At 42.0% G+C, this 10,194-nt stretch overlaps 1 pseudogene across 1 annotated transcript; it reads left to right on the plus strand.

Annotated features, from left to right (window-relative positions):
- Positions 1-6,230: 6,230 nt before the first annotated feature.
- Positions 6,231-6,688, plus strand: LOC307069955 (protein FAM136A-like; annotated as a pseudogene). Its single transcript has one exon. The product of its transcript is annotated as a protein FAM136A-like (transcript).
- Positions 6,689-10,194: the final 3,506 nt, after the last annotated feature.

Consider the following 10,194-nt stretch of genomic DNA (forward strand, 5'->3'; position numbering starts at 1 on the left):
CTCACATTCTCTTTCATGTGTTTCCAAACAAGATAGCTCTCACACAAATATACACACATTCATTTTTCACCTATTCTCTCACATATATCCCTTCACACCTTCTCATTATTTCTTCCTCTACTTTCTCACACCCAATCATGCATACACAATTTCATATTCTGACATGCTGAAAGTCTCTCACTCATAGACATTATATCACTCACTCACTCATACACACTCACTGTAGAGGCACCCTGGACCCAGAATTTTACAGTGCATAAACAGCTGATTTTCCAGACATGATCTCTCTGAGTCCTCAGGAGAAACCCTGGGAAAGGAAGCAGGAAAGGGACTTTTATCCCTATTAGACACATGAACTAAAGGACAGAGAGAGAAAAGTGACCCAAGTTCACATAGCAATTAATATGCAGAGACTTGAACCTAGACATGTTGAGGTCAAATTCAGTGTTATTGCCCCTGTGACTATCTGCCACCACAGTAGAGTGGACACATTTTGGGTGAAAACAGTCTGCATGAGGGATTGAAACTGTAAACCTCTGCTTCTGAGAACCATCTGGGAGGTTGTGGCTAGGCTTTAGATGATGTCTCTGGCCCCTTTCCTATCTCACCTAGCAATGAGGTAGATAGAGGTAATTCCATTTAGCCGTATCAGCATTTCCCGATCACTTGGTACCAATTCTGTCTCCCTAATCCTCCAGGCATATCATACCCTGCCTTGCTGATCTGGGCAGTGAACAATGTCAACCTCTGCTTTATGCACTCATCTTTCTTTATTATTTATAGAGTGACAACAGCTTGCCTGCGTGGTACACAGAGGAGCAAGAGACCCAGTACCAGCCCTGAAGCTGAAATAATTCAGCCATGCTGCTTATACTCCAGATAAATTAATAGGAAAGAGTATTTCAGGGTCAAGTTGGTTTTCAGGACAAAGATTTCTAAAAAGGTTCTGAAGCAGTGGAGTTCTGGAGTCAAAGTTTTCTGCCAGGATATTTCTGATTCCAAACGCATCTGAGACTAGAAAGTTCTAGATTGGATGTTGGAGCAGGAAGTCTCTGAAATCAGAGTATTAGGATCTGAAATGATGTAAGAAAAGAGATAAAGAGAGAACAAGAATAGATTTTGTAGCAGGGGAAAATTGGTGTGGGGAGCTGCACCCATCAAACTTCTGCCTCTCCACATGCACTCTTTTTTTTTTTTTTTATATCCACATGCACTCTTCATGCTCCTCCAACCTGCCTCTGGCCCAGGAGACTGACATGTACATTAACAAGTTTAAGTGCCCTCTGGTTTGCAACTGTGTCTGGTTAAGGGGAAAACTGACAGAAGATTGGAGAGAGGGAGAAAAATGGAGTCAGGGTCTTTATTCTCCCAGCTCCCTCCCTGCTGTGTCACCTTGAGTTGGCTGTACCTCTCAACTGAAGATAACAGCCCTTTTCCTGACAACCTCTCCACAAGACACTTACCTTCCAAATTTCAGTAACTCCCTCCTCTCACTCTTTCAGGCTTAAGAGTGGGACAAAGCCCCACTGTGAGTACTGTACTAGGCCTTGGGGTTTCCCTACACTCTACTCACACCTTTGTAACTAGTCTCTTTATAAATCTTCCTTGTATTCTAATTTGTATGCATGTACTATTTCCTTCTGGGACCAAAGTATTAGGTTGGCCAAAAAGTTTGTTTGGTTATTCCATAATATTTTATGGAAAAACACAAGCAAACATTTTGACCAACCCAACACAAGGGAAATCTGTGGGAAACAGGTCTGTTATAGTCCCTCTGAGCTCCAGTTAGAGAGAAGAGGAACCAGGTTTGATTTTCCTGTGCTGCCTAGGGTGCCTTAAAATGTCCTGTCCTTGTAACCTTGGGGACCCTCTCACACAGGCCCTTAAGCAGTACTCATATTTGTCTGAGGGCTCTTCTAAGACACAAGCCCATTTCAAGAGGGCAGAGCCCCACCCATTGTAGAAGAGTGTCATTTTCTGTCATTTCAACTTGCATCCCAAATTGGAAGGAGACATATATTTTTTTCCTACCAGCCCTGGGAATAGCCCAGAAAAAAAAAGTGATGATACTTCACAGGGTTACTTGAGGGAGGGAGGATGCTGAGGGGTTCGAAAATGGGACATGGAGTAAAGACAAAGGAAAGGCTTTCTGCTCCCACAGCCAACATTTCCGTCAGAATTGCCTGAGCCTGCTCATGTTGATTGGTGTTGCCCTTCTAGTGTCAGAAAGACAGAAACAGATGCAGAAAAGGAGGGAGATTTACTTGACAAAGGTTGCACAGCAAGTCAAGGCTGGAATCTGATGAGGACTCAGCAACTCTTGATTCCTCAAGCTGGCTGTGCCGTTCCCAGTTAGAATTCGTGACTCTCAATTCCCCTCTCTCATTCTTATCCATAGAAGTAGGTGTTGTGGGGAGGGGAGCCATTCTCTTGACTTCACTTAAGTGACAATCCACCAATGTTCCTGGATTTTTTTTTTCTGTGAAATATCAAGAAGGGTGGTTTTAGTATTACCTAAGCCTCTTTCCTCTTCCCTGTTCCCAGTTACCCCATTTTTCCCTACCACCATCCTATTTAGGTGGGGACCTCAAGACTATTTAGATCAGAAGTTTTCAAATTGTGAACCCCCAAGGTGATTCAGGGGCTACCATGGGGGTGTAAAGGTGAATATAAGCAGGTAGGGCTCCAGGGCAGAATCCCCTTCCCTTAACCACTGCTGTCCCTAACATCCCTGTCATTCCTACTATCCTCAGTCCACAAGAGCAACTCTGCTGTTTTTCTGCTTTATATATCAGGCTTTGATTTACTGTTACATTTGGGGGAAAAAACAAAGGTAATTGCTGCTTAAAATAATTAGAAAACCACTGATTTATTCCAACTCCTTTATTGTACAGATGAGAAAAACAGAGGCTCAGAGAGGAAAAGTGATTTGTTCAAGATCACACAGTAAATCAGTCAGTAGCACATTCAGTCAGGCCAGGTCTAATGAAGATTCTCACAACATGACGTCAACCTCACAGCCTTCCCTGGCAGCAGCCTTGGGGTGGATAGGGGCAGTAACCAACACATTAGCCCTAGAGGATATGACTGTGAAAGTGGTGCTACTACCTGGGTGCTCATGATGACTGCAGAGGGGAGTCCCCCTACCCCCCACCCACTCCCCCATGGGTAGTTGCTTGCTGTACCTAGGACTGAACTGTGCAAGGCCACTGTCTGGCCTGGCATTCACACTTTCTGCACTCAAGGTCCTTAGTCCACTAAAGAGGTTTCTACCCAATCAAATACATTTTCAACTTGGAACACAAGCTTCAACCTACATAGTGACAGCTAGAGAAATGGTGGTATCTTCCAGGCCAGGGAGGGATTTTGGCTGCTACAGTAGGAAAGTGGTAGCTGCAGTTTGTGTTTGGGGCAAAGTACATTGAGGAATTCTTACAGATCACGCTCCACTGCCAGAGAATTACACAATGTTGCTCTCTTCACAGGCCTAAGTCATTGGACACAAAGGTAAAGGGAAAAAGTTGCAGCAGTGGGTATTTGCAGCCCTTAGACAGGATGGCTCTGGTCTCTGCTTCTCTGGACAGGCTCTGATGTGAAATAATGGGAGTTTTAAGTCAGTTCTTGCTCCACTCAAGCCAAGTCTAGTGTTACCAGACATCTGATGTAGCAGTTAGGTGTAAAGACTCTCTAAATTTAGACAGCTTTGGTTCAAATTCTGGCTCTATCACTTATTATCTGTATGCCTTGGGAAAGTTATTGAACCTTTCTATACCTCAGTTGTTCTATATGTAAAATGGGCATAATAACCTTTATCATAGGGTAGTTGTGAGGATTAAATGAGATGATACATGTAAAACACATAGCTCAGTGTCTAAGGCTATAGTAAGCTAACTCTTTGTAAAATTTAGCTATTATCACTACTTCCTCAGCTCTTGGACCCAACTCAGAGTCTTGGGGGCAAGGACCCAGCCAGGTTACAACCTATTCAGGATGCAGATGCCACAGAAACAGTTCCTGAGAGGGAGGAGAAGACAAAAATAAGAAAATTATTATTTATCTTTTATCCCTGCTCTATGGCAGATATTTTATTCTCACATCAAAGTTATATCACTGAATTCTCAAAACAGCTCTGTAAGCTATGTATTATATTGCCTTTTTTTCATATGAGGAAACTGTGGCTTAGAAAAGTTTAAGAATCTGCAAAAGTTTACCTAGAATCAGGAGTCAAACCCACACATCTGCTCGCCAAGTCCCATGCATGTTATTTCTACTTATAGCCAGGTGGAGCTGATGGGGAACTCAGATGACAGAGTTACCATTGGAAATATGAAAGCAATGAATTAGAGGTGGTGCCATTTTGGCTGTGCCTCAAAAACACTGGGAAATCCTCAAAGCAAAAGGAAAGTTATGAGAATCACTTGCATCCTGTTCTAGCATCTCAACTATTCTGGCCTTCTTCCAATGGCATCTGATGACCATGCCCAGTTCCTTCTTCTCTGTTTTCTGTGTACTCAGGATGGAAGACACTGGAACAATCTATCATTTATGACACCCCTGAAGAACACTTGTGTGCAGTGGGCTCAGGACATTCTTAAGTGTTAGAACAGATTCCTCTGAAACTTCACTGGGCAACTGACTACCACACAAAACCCCAGGTAAAGGGCATTGGAGTAAAGTCAGAAAAAATGTTGGAGGATATGATATAAAACCACCAGAGCTAAGGTTGTGGCAGAGTAAGTCCATAGTTCCCTTTATCTCTTGACCATTCTACCCTGAAGCGCTACTTCTGGGCAGGAGAAAACCCAGGATTGGCTATGCAAATTTACCTGTAATCTGAAATATGTATTCTGCTTCCAGTGGTGAGGAAATAGTGTCAAGATAAATAGACCCATTACTCTTTCTTTGTAGGTCAGTGTCAGCTCATGGGCTGGGAGAGGAAATTGTGAACTGAGCTGGTAGAGGCAACTGTGAACTGGGAAGCAGTAGTCTAGCTTGGGAAAGGGAAGACTGAGACATGGATAATGAGGAAGTTGTGATTCAAACAGGAAGACTTTGGCCAGCTCACCAAGGAGTTAGGTTATACTTATAATAGGCACCAACACCAACACATACATATAACAGCACGCTGGGAAAACAGGAAGGAATAACATTGGGCAAGCAAAGAGAGAATTTCAGCTGGCTGATAAAATAGAACAAATTTCCTACATCAAGCATGGCACTAAGTAGACTTTTGGGAGATGATTAGGTGTGAGTGGAGAGTGTTTATGGTCTTCAGAGGTGTGAAAATTCAGAATAAGAAAAGGATGGCATTAAGCTCAAGCTACAACTCTTTCACCAGCTCCCAAGTCCCAAGTGCCTTAGAGTGCCCAGCTTGTTGGCATTCAGCAAAGGATATTTATTATTATGCTCATAGGATGAGACAGGCAGGAGTCATGAATCTTGGCAGGAAAACAAGGCCAAAAGATTTGCTTTGACTAAAAGTCGTATAACTTGAAAGGTTTATTGCTGAACTGATTATGTAACATAGCTTCCAAAGAGCAGTATTTAAGATAAAGATTTGAAGCCCTCAGGCAGGTTTGGAAAGAGAGTTGGGGAAAGGACTGAATGCATTAATAGGCCATTTAAGAACTGCCTTCCTTTTAAACCTAGTTTCAGACTACAAAGCGGGAAGGCAGTGGGACATAGTAAAGGACACTAATTTGGGGTCAGAAGACCTGGGATCAGTCAGTGATACACTGTCTCCGCAGGCAAGTCCTTTCCCTTCTCTGTATATATGTATCACATATATACTGCGTGGAGAAGAGGGAGCAGGAGTTAGATTTGAGAATCATTTAAGGGCCGTTTTAGATCTGACATCTTAGGTTTTAGAATAACCCTACTTTCCACACCCAGGTGTTTGACTCCCTACAACCTCCAGAACTCACCAAAGGACCTAAATGCATCAATCCTCCAGGTGGGCATTCCTCCCTTGGTCTCTTCTCTCTTGGTCATATTCAGTTTTTCTTGGCCTAACCCAGTAGTTTTCCACTCTGGCAGTCCATTAGACTCACACAGGAAACTTTAAAAAGGCCAAGGCTCAGGCCCCATTCCAGAGATTCTGTCTTAAAAGCTCCCCTGATGATTTCCATGTGCAGCCAGGGTAAAGAACCACTGGCTGGTGGGCCCGGAAAGGGCGCGATGCGGTGACCCGGGAAGCGGCGGCGAGGGGGTGGGCTCGTGCCCGGGAGTCCATGTGGGCGCCGGCGCGGCACGGAGCAGCGCCGTGTCGCCATGGCGGAGTTGCAGCAGCTCCGGGTGCAGGAGGCGGTGGACTCTATGGTGAAGAGTCTAGAGAGAGAGAACATCCGGAAGATGCAGGGCCTCATGTTCCGGTGCAGCGCCGGCTGTTGTGAGGACAGCCAGGCGTCCATGCAGCAAGTGCACCAGTGCATTGAGCACTGCCATGCACCTCTGGCTCAAGCCTAGGCCCTGGTGACCAGCGAGTTGGAGAAGTTCCAGGACCGCCTGGCCCGGTTGCACTATGCATTGCAACGACAAAGCCAAAGATTCAATTGATGTGGGGAGTAAAGAGCTTCAGGTGAAGCGGCAGCTGGAGCGTTGCGTGACCACGTGTGTGGATGACCACATGAACCTCATCCCAACCATGACCAAGAAGATGAAGGAGTCTCTCTCATCCATTGGGAAATAGATGTCTGCTATTGGCCATCGGGGCTGAAGGCAGGAGTCTATTTAAAAAGAGAAATGGGGATTTGGGTTTTCTAAGGAAAGTTTATGAATGAGGAAATTAAGGACGGCAGCAAGTTTAAGGCCTACATCACTTGCCTCTGGACACTGGTTCCTTTGTGTTTGAAACCTAGAAAGTGAAAAAACCTGGTGCTAAAATTGGGGTCAGAGATAGCACAGGAGAGTTTTTGTGAGCCTGAATTTCACGTGGCAAGTGCTTATCCTGGCAACAGGGAGTCTCCCTTGTACCAAACCAGAGCCCTCCAAGGTACCAGATTCTCTTAGTACACAGATACCAACAGGCTGACAGGTTCATCTGACCTGCTTATGAGCTGGTGGAGTGTGAGGAGAGGTGTTTCTGTTTGTTGCCAACCTCCTGTTTACCAGAAGGATCACTACAACATTTCCCACAAACTGGAAATAAAACAAAATCCATGAGGTCACTAATTTAGAAGGGGAAAGGGGGCTTCTGGGGATTTGTTTTGCATGGTTTTGCTTTATATACAAGGGCATGAAGCTACTTTAAGATGTAGAGTTGGGAGAGGTAGTTTCGATAAAAACTTTGAAAGGATCCTTGCGGATATTCATTTCTGGCCGTCAGGATGTGGATGCGCATTTCTTTAAATTCTCACACATGACATCTTTCAGCCTGGAGACCCTGCAAAAATATAAGAAGCGCTATCACACTGGTAGGGGAAGCAAACCTTCCCTCTGACTGGCAGCCATGATGAGCCCTGAGGCTGTCAGCAGCAGAGTCAGCCGAGTGACAAGACAATCTTGCAGTGACACTCACCCCTGAAGGGAAAGGGGATTTTGATTGTGCTATACGCTAGTATTCAAGAATGAACAGTGAAAGAGGAATTGTTAGCTGCTTAATTAAGAGAGTTATGAAGTACTGGCTTTGGAAAAATCTGGTTTTCATAAAACAAAATAGAATGAAAGCCTAAACCCAGTATTGCTTACTTTGCCCCCTGTGAAAACAGAGCTCTGTTGAAACAATCCATTGGCAACACAAAGGTCAAAGAAGAAAAAGTAAGCAACTCAGGGGCAAGCTGTGACTCCTTTAGAGCAAAAAACGGGACAGCCCTCCGGTACCAAATACTACTTGTGCGACATGCATTGTTCTTGCCCCAGTTCTGGCACCTTATCATTTTATTAAGGACCTTGTGTTTTTACCAACTTATTACTTGAAATGATAATATAGCCTGTCTGTTTGCTGTTTCAAGACTATGATATATTTTCCTAGTGGTTTGGTTTTAAAAATACATGACTTAATTTTTCTTCCCCCCCAAAAAAAAAGAACCACTGGCTTAGACAAACTCTCTAGTGGACTTGACATAAATAGCCCTAACTTCTTCAATCTTGGTTTGTTGCCTCATTTGTTATTGTCTTCACATTTGTTCTGTGGCCCTTTGATCATTCACAAACCATACACTTTTAATGTGTTTTCTACCCATGGGCTTATTATTTTAACAGTGATTAGTTCTTGAAACTAGGTCTCCTAATCACTCCAAATGGGCTCAGATCCATTTTTAGGACTCTTATCTCTAGGCACTTAGGTAGTTAATGTTAAATTAGTTGGTGTTTGTTGATTCATAGCTTTATAATGATAATAAAATACCTCATTCAAGCATAACATATTAATTCAGATTTTGTGTTATTTGGTGAAGGGTTGAACTTATATTCATCTCCAATTATCTAAATCTATTCAATTATTAATTAATTATTTCTTTTAAACATCTTTGTAGAAACATAATTTACATACCATACAATTCATCCATTTAAAATATACAATTCAATGTTTTTGAATATATTCACAGATATATACAACCATCACCACAGTCAATTTTAGAACATTTTCATAATCTCACGAAGAAATCCTGCACTCTTTAACAGTTGCCCACCTAGCATCTACACCCACAGCCTACATCCCTAAGCAACCACTAATCTATTTTCTGTCTCTATAGATTTCCCTATTTTAGAGTTTCATATGAATGAAATTATATAGTATGAGCTCTTCTGTGACTGCTCTCACTTAACATGTTTTTAAGATTTATCTATGTTATAGCATGTATTAGTACTTCATTCCTTTTTATGACTGAATAATATTCCATTGTACAGATATGCCACATTTTCTTTATTCATTAGTTGATTGTCATTTGGGTTGTTTCCACCTGTTGCCTATTATGAATAATTTTGCTATTAACAAATTTCTGTCTGGACATATATTTTTATTTCTTTTGGTTATAGATCTAGGAGTGGAATTAATGAGTCATGTGGTATCTCTATGTTTAACCATTTGAAGAGCTGCCAGACTATTTTCCAAAGTGGCTGTACTATTTATATTTCCACCAACAGTGTATGAGAGTTCCAATTTCTCCACAACCTAGCCAACATTTCTTATTTCTGAGTTTTTGATTATTCTATTCATTCTAGTGGGTGTGAGTGGTATCTTGTTACAGTTTAATTTGTATTTACCAGGTGACTAATGATGTTGTACATCTATTAGTGTATTTATTGGCCACTGATATATCTTTGGAGAAATGTATATTCAGATCTTTCACCCATTTTTTAATTTGGTTATTTATCTTTCTATTACTGAGTTGTAAGAGTTCCTTATTGTCTTTGTAAACACGTGACAATTAGCTTTTTTTATTGTAATGTAAGTGCCTGACATTAAGCTTTTGATTGTCTAGGCATCCACTTCAAAGACACCCATCTTGAATAAACACATTGTCTACACAACTTGTTGAAAATCAGTTCCACCTTACCCAAGACATTCCCCCCATTTTAGAATTCTCTAGTTGACCTAGATAACTGACTGACTGTCTGCTTGCTTTTCTACTGTCATGCTTTAATTCCCACTCTAATGTTTTAAATGCACCAAGAGTGAACCTGTAAAACCCTACTCACCCCACTCTTGACCCTAATAAAGGCAGAATACCAGGTTTCTCTCTCTCTCCCCATGACCATGCTGTGTGGCCCTATGTGTGCTGTGTACCTTGCAGAACCTGTGAGTAATAAACCTCATTTTTTTTCAAAGTTTCCTGATGGTTGGTGCCGAGGTGTGTTTAGCAGTCATAAGAACCACAAGGGCAGGTCCAGCCACAACATTGGTTTTGATCTGAGAAATGTCTGTGGGGTCTTGCCCACAAGTAGTATGGACCCAGGTGAGTGCCCCCAGGCATTTCTAGCAGGTAGCATCACTATCAATAGGCTGAAATCAACTTAAAATATTTATATATTATAGACACAAGTCCCTTATCAGATATATGGTTTAAAAATATTTTCTTCCATTCTTTGGGTTGTCTTTTCATTTTATTGATGGTGTATTTTGAAACACAAAAGTTTTAAATTTTGATACAATTCAATTATCTCTGATAACCTATATGGGAAAAGAATCCAAAAAGAATGAATATATGTACATGTATAACTGAATCTCTTTGCTGTATAACTGAATCTCTTTGCTGC

The sequence above is a fragment of the Hyperoodon ampullatus genome (assembly GCF_949752795.1).
Source record: "Hyperoodon ampullatus genome assembly, chromosome: X".
NCBI classification, from domain to species: domain Eukaryota; kingdom Metazoa; phylum Chordata; class Mammalia; order Artiodactyla; family Ziphiidae; genus Hyperoodon; species Hyperoodon ampullatus.